At 44.2% G+C, this 13,715-nt stretch overlaps 1 protein-coding gene across 3 annotated transcripts in view; it reads left to right on the top strand.

Moving 5' to 3' along the window:
• FGGY (FGGY carbohydrate kinase domain containing) overlaps positions 1 to 13,715 on the top strand; it is a 319,083-nt gene that overhangs the window by 33,272 nt on the left and 272,096 nt on the right. The window lies entirely within an intron of this gene.

Here is a 13,715-nt window from a genome sequence, read left to right as displayed (position 1 = left end):
GAGCTCTGCCTTGTTTACATAGGCAAGGCTCCGTTCTGTGTGTTTTCCCGATGATCAGCGGGTGCCGGTGGACATCTATTGGCCGGCACCCGCTGATCAGCTTCCGCTGTGACAAATCACAGCAGAAGTGATGTGCGCCCCTTAACTGGAAGTGCGGAATCACGTATAAATAGGTGATTCTGCACAGCTCGCTCGCCCTGTAGCAGTAAATCTGCTATATAGCGGTCGGCAAGCAGATAGAGAGATACAAAGTAACATTGTTTATAAACATTGTACCGACGGGAGATAGGGATATAGAAAGTAACATTGCTTATAAACATTAATCAGACGATAGATAGATAGATAGATAGATAGATAGATAGATAGATAGATAGATAGATAGTAACATTGTTTATAAAGATTGTTCCTAAAGCAACCTAACAAGTACAAAAAATGTTTTTTTTTAATTTAATAAAATATGTTCGCAAATATAACCCCTTATTAGCCCTTGTTTTACCCCAATCAGTCTTAATATACCTCTGTCTCCCCCTTTATTTTCCTGCAGATTTTTTCTCTAACTATTAACAATTTAAACTTTTTTTTTTCTTTTTATTCACATTTTTTTCATTTCTTAGTGTTGCAAAGTGTAAAAAAAAACAAAAATTGTATTTGTAAATAACTTTGAAACACTTTGTACCAGAATCGTAATATTAGTGTAATTTTTAACATGACAGGTTATAGAATAAAATGTATTCTTTTTATCTGAAATAAAATGTTTTTTTTTTTTTTTTTTTAACCTCCCTGGCGGTTTTCCCGAGTGTGGCTCGGGGTTAAAATTCAGTACCATTAGCGGTAACCCCGAGCCACACTCGGGATCGCATTGCAGGATCCTGGGGCGGCGTTACTTACCTTGTCCCCGGGATCCTGCGATGTCACCCGCAGCGTCCGAGGGCTCCGTCCTCCTCCGAAGCCTCTCCGTGCCAGGCTCCGTTCCCTGCGAGCAGCGCGACGCACTGGGGCGGAGCCTGGCGGCAAATTAAAAAAAAAGTAAAAATCATAACACATACAGTACTGTAATCTTACAGATTACAGTACTGTATGAAATCATTTCACATCCCTTTTGTCCCCAGTGCTTTGTCCAATGCCCTGCATGCAGTTTTATGTTATATATACTGTTCTTTCTGCCTGGAAACTGGAGATTGTCCATAGCAACCAAAAAGTGTCCCTTTACGTCAAAAGTGGCTTTAGACCAGCTAGAAAACAGCGATAGTAAATTAGAACACTTGCAGAATTGTGCGATAGTGAATTGTGGGGACATTTATTTTATTACTATTTTTTTTAATTTTTTTTAATTATTTATTTTTATTTATTATATTATAATTTATGTTTTTGTGTTTCAAACTTTATCATACCCGGGATATCTACTAGACTCTGGTTTGGACAGATTTAAGTGTGTTATTGTTAAGATTTACAGACCTACAATATAAAACGCCAAATTTCCATGCAAAATAATGGTACCGCTTTCAGCACCTAAAATCCGAAATAATCATACCGCCAGGGAGGTTAAAGAACCCTGATCAAACAGAAAAAAAGGTGTTTTTTATTTGTTCGGTTTATGAATTGCATAACATAAAAAATTTTTTGCAAGACAATATCACGGGAGAAGTCCATGTTTGTAAATATACAGTATAAGGTGCATCTGGAAACTATTCACTGCGCTTCACTTTTTCCACATTTTGTTATGTTCCAGCCTTATTCCAACATAGATTAAATTCATTATTTTCCTCAAAATTCTACAAACAATTCCCCATAATGACAACGTGAAAGAAGTTTGTTGGAAATCTTTGCAAATGTATTGAAAACGAAAAAATCCCATGTACATAAGTATTCACATCCTTTCCTTAATACTTTGGTGAAGCTCCTTTGGCACCAATTACAGCCTCAAGTCTTTTTGAGTATGATGCTACAAGCTTGGCACACCAATTTTTGGGCAGTTTCTCCCATTCTTCTTTGCAGGACCTCTCAAGCTCCATCAGGTTGGATGGGGAGTGTCGGTGCACAGCTATTTTCAGATCTCTCCAGAGATGTTCAATCAGGTTCAAGTCTGGGCTTTGACTGGGCCACTCGAGGACATTAACAGAGTTGTCTGTAGCCACTCCTTTGTTATCTTTGCTGTGTGTTTAGGGTCGTTGTCCTATTGGAAGATGAACCTTTGCCCCAGTCTGAGGTCCAGAGCGCAAGGATGTCTCTGTACATTGGTGCATTCATCTTTCCCTCGATCCTGACTAGTCTCCCTGTTCCTGCCGCTGAAAACATCCCCACAGCATGATGCTGCCACCACCATGCTTCACTTTAGGGATAATATTGGACAGGTGATGAGCGGTGCCTGGTTTCCTCCAGACATGACCCTTGCCATTCAAGCTAAAGAGTTCAATCTTTGTTTCATCAGACCAGAGAATTTCATTTCTCATGGTCTGAGAGTCTCTCAGGCACCTTTTGGCAAACTCCAGGCGGGCTACCATGTGCCTTTTACTGAGGAGCGTCTTCCGTCTGGCCACTCTACCATATAGGCTTGATTGGTGAAGTGCTGCAGAGATGGTTGTTCTTCTGGAAGGTTCTCCTCTCTCCACAGAGAAATGCTGGAGCTCTGTCAGAGTGACCATCGGGTTCTTGATCACTTCCCTGACTAAGGCCCCCCCCCCCCGATCGTCCAGTTTGGCCGGGCGGCCCACGCTAGGAAGAGTCCTGGTAGTTCCAAACTTCTTCCATTTACAGATGATGGAGGCCACTGTGCTCATTGGGACCTTCAATGCTGCAGAGATTTTTCCGTACCCTTCCCCAGATCTGTGCCTCCATACAATCCTGTCTCGGAGGTCTACAGACAATTCCTTGGACTTCATGGCTTGGTTTGGGCTCCGACATGCACTGATAACTGTGGGACCTTCTATAGACAGGTGTGTGCCTTTCCAAATCATGTCCAATCAACTGAATTTACCACAGGTGGACTCCAATCAAGTTGTAGAAACATCTCAAGGATGATCAGTGGAAACAGGATGGACCTGAGTTCAATTACGAGTGTCATGGCAATGGCTGTGAATACTTATGTACATGGGATTGTTTTCGTTTTTTATTTTTAATAAGTTTGCAAAGATTTCAAAACAAACTTCTTTCACGTTGTCATTATGGGGAATTGTTTGTAGAATTTTGAGGAAAATAATTAATTTAATCCATTTTGGAATAATGCTGTAACATAACAAAATGTAGAAAAAGTGAAGCGCTGCGTATACTTTCCTGGATGCTCTGTATTCCCCATAGTTTGTGGACTATAATGGTCTATAACTTTCCTACAGACTAAATAATATACACTGATTTGGGTTATTTTCACCAAAGAAATGTAGCAGGATACAGTTTGAACAAAATTCATGAAGAAAAATTATTTATTTGCAAACAAATTAAAACGTTTTTTTGTTTTTAAATTTATTTAGCAAAAAAGTAAAACACCCAGGGGTGATTAACCACTTCCCGTCCACGCCTATAGCAAAATGAAGGCCGGGCGGTGGTTCCGTTATCCTGACTGGACATCATATAACGTCTTTCAGGATAACGAGCCGTGGCGCAGTGCGGCGATCGGTGGTGCGGCGTGTCAGTCTGACACACCGCAACACAGATCTCGGTAAAGAGCCACTGAGGGAGGCTCTTTACCATGTGATCAGCTGTGTCCAATCACAGCTGATCACAGTGTAAATAGGAAGAGCCGTGTATCGGCTTTTCTTATATCGCGCCTGAGGAGAGACGATCGGCTGCTCTCCTGGCAGGTGGGGGGGGTCTGCGCTGATTGATTATCAGCGCAGTCCCCCCCCCCCCCCCGAGGATGCCCACCCAGGACCACCAGGGATGCCCACTACTGATGACCACCAGGTATGCCACCCATGGCCACCAGGGATGCCAATCAGTGCCCACAAATGAACAAATGATGCCAATCAGTGCCCATCAGTAATGCCCGCCAGTGCCTCCTCATAGGTGTCCATTAATACCACCCATCAATGTCCATCAGTGCCACCTATCAGTGCTGCCTATCAGTGCCCATCAGTGCCACTCATAAGTACCCATCAGTGTCACCTATCAGTGCCCATCAGTGTCGCCTATGAGTGCCCATGAGTACTGCCTATAAATGACCAATCAGTGCTGCATGACAGTGCCCATCAGTGCTGCCTATCAGTGCCCATCAGTGCCGCCTATCAGTGCTGCATATCAGTGCCCATCAGTGCTTCCTATAAATGCCCAATCAGTGCTGCATGACAGTGCCCATCAGTGGCGCCTATCAGTGCCCATCATCAATGCTCATCAGTGCCACCTCATCAGTGCCCATCAGTGCCACCTCATCAGTGCCCGTCAGTGCAGCCTCATCAGTGCCTATCAGTGAAAGAGAAAACTTACTTATTTACAAAATTGTATAACAGTAACGAAGAAAAACTTTTTTTCTTTTCAAAATTTTAATTTTGTTTAGCAAAAAATAAAAACCCCAATGGTGATCAAATACCACCAAAAGAAATCTCTATTTGTGGGAACAAAATCATAAAAATTTTGTTTGGGTACAGTGTTGTATGACTGTGCAATTGTCAGTTAAAAAGCGACAAGCGCTGAAAACTGGCCTGGGCAGGAAGGGGGTAAAAGTGCCCAATGTTGAAGTGGTTAAGGACGGACATAAAAATGTACAGTCACACTTTTTCCAGGTCTATTTAAAAATGTTAAATAATAAAATTGTTGTGAAGTTAGCCATTAGTGGAAGGTACAAAGTCCTGTGTGCAAAGTGCACTACCTCCAACAGGATCTACGTTGATACATTTTGCTCCTTGTCCTGCAAAGAACCCAAAACCCCCCTTTACGAATTCTGACCCCCAACCAGCCGCTCTGACCACACCGATCTTTATTTTGGCGTTGAAGCCTGACCTCATTAATTTCCATCTTCCCCTGAGAAACTTTGGGGTCTCAGGGACGGCACTTCTTTGAACTTGCCAAAAGTTCAGATCTGAGGCAGGGAACAATGCGGGGGCCTTGTCAATGGCTGAAACATGTTTCGAAAAAAAACAGCTTATTAACGAGGTAATTGGGCTCATTAGCCTAATTGTTTTCTTGCAGACGGTCTAAATTGTCCCGTTCACGTCGCTATTTCCCGTACGTTACACGGGAACTCCAACTAAAGTCCGTCCCAGTGCTGATGTGATGTAGAAAACATCTGAAATCTGTCTATTTGTTTTACCTTCACTTTATATTTTATATCATCCGTTACTGCGATATTCAGCAGGCTTCTCACTGGGTTTCTGGGTGTTACTGCAAACTATGCTATGTAGTCTCCCTTCCTTACTCCGGTGTGACCAAAAGGACACTTACAAGGGACCCCGACTGCAATGCCTTTTAATATAGAGTAGTAGTCCGGCGTCCGGATGTAGCGCTTTGCTTGCTTTAAAGTGGAGTTCCACCCACTTTTACAACTCTTCAGCATCCCTCACTAAACTGTGCACTGTAAACAAATTGGATATTTTTTATTTTTTTTCTCAGCACCTACTGTATATCTGCTGTATTCATTTTTCACTTCCTCCTCCCTGGCCGTGGCCCATCGCATCATTTCCTGTTTCCAATGCCTTCTGGGAAGGGGCGGCAACTTCCTCTGACACTGCCGTTGCTATGGAAACCTGACCTGAAACCTATTACACTGCTTGTGCTGTACTGAGCATGTGCGAGATCTGCTAGGATGAGATCCAGGAAGAAATACAGTCTGGCTTCAGATGCCCACACTTAAGATGGCCACGGCCTGCTGTAAGTTTATAAAATAACAAACTACTGCTATAAACTAACAAAACAGACTAACTTTACTAGAACACATTAAGCTTGTGTATTATAGGGGTATTTTTATTTAAAAAGTATAATTTCGGCCGGAACACCACTTTAAACTGGCCTTTTTATTATTCCCCGCACTGACATGTGACCAACATTCCACAGGCCACAATCAACAACCTGATCAACTCTATGTGAAGGATATGTGCTGCACTGCGTGAGGCAAATGGTGGTCACAGATACTGACTGGTTTTCAGACACCCCGCCCCCCAAAAATACAGTAAAACTGCACATTTTAGAGTGGCCTTCTATTGTGGTCAGCCTAAGGCACACCCGCGCAATAATCATGCTGTCTAATCAGCATCTTGATATGCCACACCTGTGAGGTGGATGGATTATCTCGGCAAAGGAGAAGTGCTCACTAACACAGATTTGTGAACAATATTTGAGAGAAATAGGCCTTTTGTGTACAAAGAAAAAGTCAAAGATCTTTGAGTTGAGCTCATGATAAATAGGGGCAAACACAAAAGTGTTGCGTTTATAATTTTGCTCAGTGTAGATACCCAAGTCTTAAAACTGTGCCCATGAAATGGCGACAAATTTTGGTACCTAAAATTGTCCATAGGTGATGCTTTTAAAGCCCATACAGGTCATTAGTTTAACGTTCACTGTGAATTATGGCCCTAGAGTTATTGCTCTTGCTGCAAAGTAGGACAGGGGGGTTTATTTATTTATTTTTTTAATTTGTTCATTTATTTATATTTTTTACTTTTTTTTTCTTCTACCTAACTTGACTCAGCTCCCTCTGCTCCACTCAGTGATACCAATCATGCCTGTCCTAGGCCTGAAAGCAGGACAGAGGAGCCCAGGATGCATGGCAGGGGGGGTCATTGTGCATGGGGACAGCAGGGGTCACCTGTGGACCCAAATGAAGCTGACCAAGCACAGATCCTGCTTGATCAGCTTCATCCCCAACCACAGCAAACAGGGAAGGACAGCTCTGAACCAGGAAGTACAAGAAAGGAAGCCACTGCCCCTGCCTATAACTGGCCATTGCAGCAAGTAGCATTGGAAGGCAACATATGTTAGAAAAAAAGCCAAGGAAAACTCCAAGCTCACTTACCGACTTAGCCCGCGGACAACCAAATGATCCTGTCTAACAGTATGCGCTAAAGACTGGGGTTTAGTCTGCACACATTTGCAAATACATGCGTAAGCTACAGAGCCCTGCCAAGGCACCCTGTGATCTGTAGTCCTATCACTGACTTATGAGTGACTTCAGAATGGAAGCACATGCATTCTGATGGATAGATGGAGGGCAGACTGAAGGGATCCCACCCCTTCTTAAAGGTACAAGGGCACACTGAACACCCAGCACATTGCGCTATGGCTGCAAAGGTGTCAGTGCGTTGCCTGACCATGACCAACATAACAATAATAATGCTACTTGCTGCAATGGCCAGTTATAGGTGGGGACAGTGGCTTTCTTTCTTGTATTACTGTTTTATTGGTCAAGCAACGCACTGACACCTTTGCAGCCATAGTGCAATGTGCTGAGTGTTCAGTGTGCCCCTGTACCTTTAAGAAGGGGTGGGCTCCTTTCGGTCCATCTACCCTACATCTATCCATCAGAATGCATGTGCTTCCATTGTGGAGTCACTCATAAGTCAGTGATAAAGCTACAGATACCAGGGTGCCTTGGAGGGGCTCTGTAGCTTACGCGTGTATTTGCAAATGTGTGCAGAGTAAACTCCTGTTTTTAACGCATACTGTTAACAGGATCATTTTGGTTGTCCACGAGCTGGTCAGTAAGTGAGCTTGGAGTTTTCCTTGGAGTTTGGCTTGGAGTTTGGCTTGGAGTTTGGCTTGGAGTTTGGCTTGGACTTTGACTTGGAGTTTGACTTGGAGTTTGGCTTGGCGTTTGACATAGAGCTTGACTTGGAGTTTGACTTGGAGTTTGACTTGGAGTTTGACTTGGAGTTTGACTTGGAGTTTGACTTGGAGTTTGACATGGAGTTTGACTTGGAGTTTGACTTGGAGTTTGACATGGAGTTTGACATGGAGTTTGACTTGGAGTTTGACTTGGAGTTTGACATGGAGTTTGACTTGGAGTTTGACATGGAGTTTGACATGGAGTTTGACTTGGAGTTTGACTTGGAGTTTGACATGGAGTTTGACTTGGAGTTTGACATGGAGTTTGACTTGGAGTTTGACTTGGAGTTTGACTTGGAGTTTGGCTTGGCGTTTGACATAGAGCTTGACTTGGAGTTTGACTTGGAGTTTGACATGGAGTTTGACATGGAGTTTGACTTGGAGTTTGACATGGAGTTTGACTTGGAGTTTGACTTGGAGTTTGACATGGAGTTTGACTTGGAGTTTGACATGGAGTTTGACATGGAGTTTGACATGGAGTTTGACATGGAGTTTGACTTGAAGTTTGACTTGAAGTTTGACTTGAAGTTTGACTTGAAGTTTGACTTGGAGTTTGACATGGAGTTTGACATGGAGTTTGACTTGGAGTTTGACATGGAGTTTGACTTAGAGTTTTCCTTGGCGTTTTCCTTTGGCTTTTTTTCTGAACCAGGAAGTGCAGTACATATCATATACTGTTAATTCACTGGATGGGTATTCAGTTAGCAAAGGTTTGCTCCACCCAGTGACACACGCCATGCCCACAAACGGGACAGAGGACCAAGGGATACATGGCAGTGCGGGGTCCTCATGCAGGGCGAGTAACATGTTCTGATGGCTATGGAAATAGTCACTTGAAAAGCCAACAGTTGGCTTGACAAGTGCTCACAATGTAAAAGCCGCCACTGCCATTGACGTATACCTTACTTTGGTGTCAGTAAAAGGGTGTAAACCTAACACAAATTCAAGCATGTGATGAGAAAATACAAAAGGAGAGGATACTTTCATCGAAAACAACATGTTAAAATAATCTGTAGATCTAAAGATAAAGCCATGTGAAGTTGTATTGAAAAGTTGACTTTAGCCCTGCCCCTCCCAAGCTGCCTGTCACATTGGAGGACCAATAGAGAAGAAGATGGGGTGGGGCCATTCTCAACTTATACCGAAAATGCCGACTCTTACACATAACTTCAGCTGCCCATATCTCTGGGTCTACTTGTCCTTTTGACATGCGGTTTTCACTAAACATAACCTCTACTTATGTATTATTTCACCATATGCTCATTTGGAATAGTCCAGTTTGGTGACAGGTTCACTTTAAGCACACTTTAAGTGTTTTCTGGCTGGGAATAGCAATTTTCGCTGATTGATGTCTCAGTTCGGATTGGTTCAATGGGGAACAATAACAGATAATAAGGTCTCCTTTCTGAAACTTCAGCTGATAAATAATTAATGGAGTCCGTAGCGGGGCGGGCCAGGGGGGGGACTTAGTCTCTTTGTGTTCACTATATCGATCATGGTGCTCAATCATTAATGAGCTCTGCTGGATAAAACAACATATACAGGCCCATGGCTGATCATAGAGGTTCATAATCTATTCAGGGGCTATAACTTTAACAAGCACTCCATATCAAACACAACACTCAGCAGTATGTACACCTTATGAATAACCATTTGGCTGTGTTTACTGTTTTTGGATGTGTTATGTACAAGGCTAGGACTTAACCCTTTGCTGACCGCATAACGCATATATATGTGGCGGCAAATAAAGTGTCTCTTCCACCTTATGGCCAACAGTTGACTTGTCAGATGTATACATATTCCCTACTGCTATAGTTGTATATTAAACCCCGCCCCCACCACCACTGCTGCAGATGCATGCCTTACGTCGGTGGCTGCCAATGGGTTAAAGTGACCCTGTTGCTGTGGAAAAACTTTTAAAGCCACATGACCTACCTATAAAAAAAAGTATGGGAGATACTAAGCATTTTTGCTGCCTGCACCACCAAAAGCCGCTCCAATGCTGAGAAATCCTCTGCAGAAGTCTGTACTAAAAACTGATGCTTCCGGGATTGTCGATCTCCTGGGTCTTCTGCAACTCCCATTGGTTCCTCCTGCTGACCTCCACCCATTATAGGGGTGAAGAACCACTGGGAGCTGCAGGGGACCCATGATATCGACACTCCCGGAAGTGTCCCTTTCCTTTCAGACTTCAGCAGAAGATGTCACAGCATCTATAGCAATAGAGTCCCTTTAAAATTAATAGGGCCAATGGAAACGCAATTTTTTTTTTTTTTTTTTTTATAGAATTAAAAAAATAATAAGACCAATAAGTGTTAACATTTTTTGGCATAGGAACAGGTCTAGGATAATTGTGAGGACCCTCCGTAACCCACAGGAGCTGTTACACCATTAAAAACCACCAATAACCACCATGTTGCTCCCGAAAATAAGACCTACCCCAAAAATAAGACCTAGTGATATTTTCCAGGAGGGCTGCAATATAAGCCCTACCACGAAAATAAGCCCTAGTTTAAAATGCCTGTAAAAGCCTATAATCCACTCTATTACAGTAGTATATAATATACAATGTGTGTGTTTTCTGTAATATAATTGCGGGGAAGAGATCTCCGGCGGGTCACAGAAGTGCAGATGGTCGCTATAACAAAGGTGTTTGGCACAATTATATTACAGAAACAAACACATTGTACATTATATAATACTGGAATAGAGTGGATTATAGGATTTTACAAGCATTTTAACTCAGTTCACACTGAGGATTCCTGTCAGGCAGGGAGAGAGAGGGGGAGAGAAGACAGCACATTACAGGGTAAGACCTACCCCAAAAATAAGCCCTACTGTGTCTTTTGTTGCCAAAATTAATATAAGACCCGGGCTTATTTTCGAGGAAAATTTAATTTGGCTTTCCCATTGACACTGGGCAAAAATGGTGAAATTTTACCAAAATCCAATTTTTCTTTTTTACAAAATTTTTGGGGAAAAAGCACTCAGTTAATGCTTACTTCTACTTTAAGCACATTAAAGCTCATCCTCCAAACCCCCCCCCCAGCCCAAATGCCCCCCCCCCCCCAATAAAAAATCACCCTTCTTAGCATAAATCCAGTACCCCTAAAATTTCCCCTCCGAGCACACATCTCCCCCCCTCCCAGCACAATTTTCCCCCTTGACCCCCCCCTCTTAGCATAACCCCCCCAAGACAAATCCCCCTAAATCACCACTCTTAGCTCCACCCTCCTACCCACTTTTTTGCTCCTAGAGCAATACTTACTCCCAGTTGCCCCTCAAATTCCCACTTCCAACACAAATCCCCCCCCCCAATTTCCTTGCAGCGTCCTCCCCCCCCCCCCCCACTTCACATGCTATATATTTTTTTTTCCACAGTGCCCAAGGCAGCTGCCCCTGGAACAAGCATGTGTTGGAGTAGAAGGCCCCAGTGTGTTTTCTTTGCGGCCTCGTGGCTGTGGAGGTCACTGAAAGGAGGAAAGTTGTAGGAGGGGAACTCAGGATGGGCAGGAGAGGGTGGGTGATGAGCGGTGCATGTGTATATAAGATATGGGGATAGGAATAAGGAAGGGGCATAAGAGGAGGGTCAGAGGAGATAGGGGGGAAAAGGTGAAGAAGAGGGGCATCAGAAGCAGAGGAAGAGAGAAGAAAAAATTCAGAAACAAAAACATCTTGTGTTCTGGAGTTCCACTAGAGCAGTGGTTGGTTAATAGTGCATCCACTGACACCAGTGCTGGGGGTTATTAATGCGTCTGCTGGGACCAGTGCTGAGGGTTAATAGTGCGTCTGCTGGGACCCGTGCTGAGGGTTATTAATGCGTCTGCTGGGACCAGTGCTGGGGGTTAATAATGTGTCCACTGACACCAGTGCTGGGGGTTATTAATGCGTCTGCTGGGACCAGTGCTGGGGGTTAATAATGTGTCCACTGACACCAGTGCTGGGGGTTATTAATGCGTCTGCTGGGACCAGTGCTGAGGGTTAATAGTGCGTCTGCTGGGACCCGTGCTGAGGGTTATTAATGCATCCGCTGGGACCAGTGCTGGGGGTTATTAATGCGTCTGCTGGGACCAGTGCTGAGGGTTAATAGTGCGTCTGCTGGGACCCGTGCTGAGGGTTATTAATGCATCCGCTGGGACCAGTGCTGGGGATTATTAGTGCATCTGCTGGGACCCATGCTGAGGGTTATTAGTGTGTCTGCTGAGACCAGTGCTGGGGGTTATTAGTGCGTCTGCTGGGACCCATGCTGAGGGTTATTAGTGTGTCTGCTGGGACCAGTGTTGGGGGTTATTAGTGTGTCCGCTGAGACCAGTGCTAGGGGTTAATAGTGTGTCCGCTGAGACCAGTGCTGGGGGTTATTAGTGTGTCCGCTGAGACCAGTGCTGGGGGTTATTAGTGTGTCCGCTGAGACCAGTGCTGGGGGTTAATAGTATGTCCACTGAAACCAGTGCGAAAATTATTAGTGCCCCCCCAGTTTTGACTGTGGTATCTTATGTGCCCCCCCTCCTCATATATTGTTCCTAGAGTCGCCACTGCACACACCACGTGAGCTTTGGTCTGAAATGCCCGGTGGCGCTGTAACAAAGTCCCGCCTCCTAGACAGGTTCCTGTGAGATAGACAGAACACTGATCCAATGCAGTGAAATTGAATCAGTGTGACGTGTATCATAGGAGCTACAAGCCGGTCTAGGAGGCGGGACTTTGTTACAGTGGCTGCCTGGGAGATTCAAATTGGTGGGCACTGATGACCTGCATTTGATGGGCACTGATAAGCTGTATTTGGCGGCACTTTTAGGCTGCAATTGGTGAGCACTGGTAGGCTGCAGGTGGTGTGCACTGATAAGCTGCATTTGATGGGCACTGATAAGCTGCATTTGGTGGGCACTGGTAGGCTGAAATTGGTGGGCACTGATTACTTGCATTTGATGGGCACTGATAAGCTGCATTTGGCGGCACTTTTAGGCTGCAATTGGTGAACACTGGTAGGCTGCATTTGATGCATTGATCTCTTGTATCATTTCTGCAGTCTCTGACCATCTCCTGTACTATGTCTGCAGTCTCTGACTATCTCTTGTAGTATGTCTGCAGTATGTCTGGGGGATCTTTCTAACAGACTTTCTAACAGAAGCCCTCTCTGTGTGCATCAGAGAGACCCCCTTCCAGGTCTCATTAGTGTACCCTCTTCTGTATTTTCTTTATTGTTAAAAGATCATGGGAGGATCCCAGGGTAACGAAGACTTCTTAGAGGAGCATCTCTGTGTTTGAGTCATTCTCATAGAAACATTTGTAAATGGGAGGAGTTAGTAGAATGACCACGCCCATGTGGGGGCGCCAGAAATATTTCCGCACCCGGGCATCTGTGACCCTAGGATCGGCCCTGGCAGCGGTTGTCAACTTAGGAGCTCAAGAGGGCCTCAAACGTGGCCCCTGACATCACCAAAGGGCCACAGTGTTCAATATATGTAATACTGGAGAGGATTGTCAGAGACTTCAGACCTAATAGAGGAAATGAGGGTCAGAGAGTGGGGACAGGATACATTGTTGGTGGTGCAGAAAACAATACGAAACCTGAGAACGTGTTACATGAGACTAGTAGAGATCAATTCTATTACTCTAATCCATGTTCCCGCCACAGACTGCTGAGGTCCGAGGGCCACACATTATATACCAAAGGGCCGCACGCATGCATCCATCCATCCGGAGGTTGGACACCAGGGCACTAGATAGATCAGCAAATTTACTCAAATTATTAGCAAATTTTAAATATTTTCAATTCTTTAAGTTAATAAAAATCATGTAGAAAGCAGATTTTGCATCTTAAAGGATATCTAAAGCTTCGTTAAAAAACAAAAAAACAAAAAATATCAAACATGTTATACTTGCCTCCTCTGTGCAAGGGTTTTGCACAGAGTGGCCCCGATCCTCCTCTTCTGGGGTCCCTCAGCGGCGCTCCTGGCTCCTCCTCTTCT

This window comes from Aquarana catesbeiana, linkage group LG07, assembly GCF_042186555.1.
Source record: "Aquarana catesbeiana isolate 2022-GZ linkage group LG07, ASM4218655v1, whole genome shotgun sequence".
Taxonomy (NCBI): Eukaryota; Metazoa; Chordata; class Amphibia; order Anura; family Ranidae; genus Aquarana; species Aquarana catesbeiana.
The sequence above is the reverse complement of the archived record's forward strand: the minus strand, read 5'-3'. Positions and strand labels throughout refer to the sequence as shown.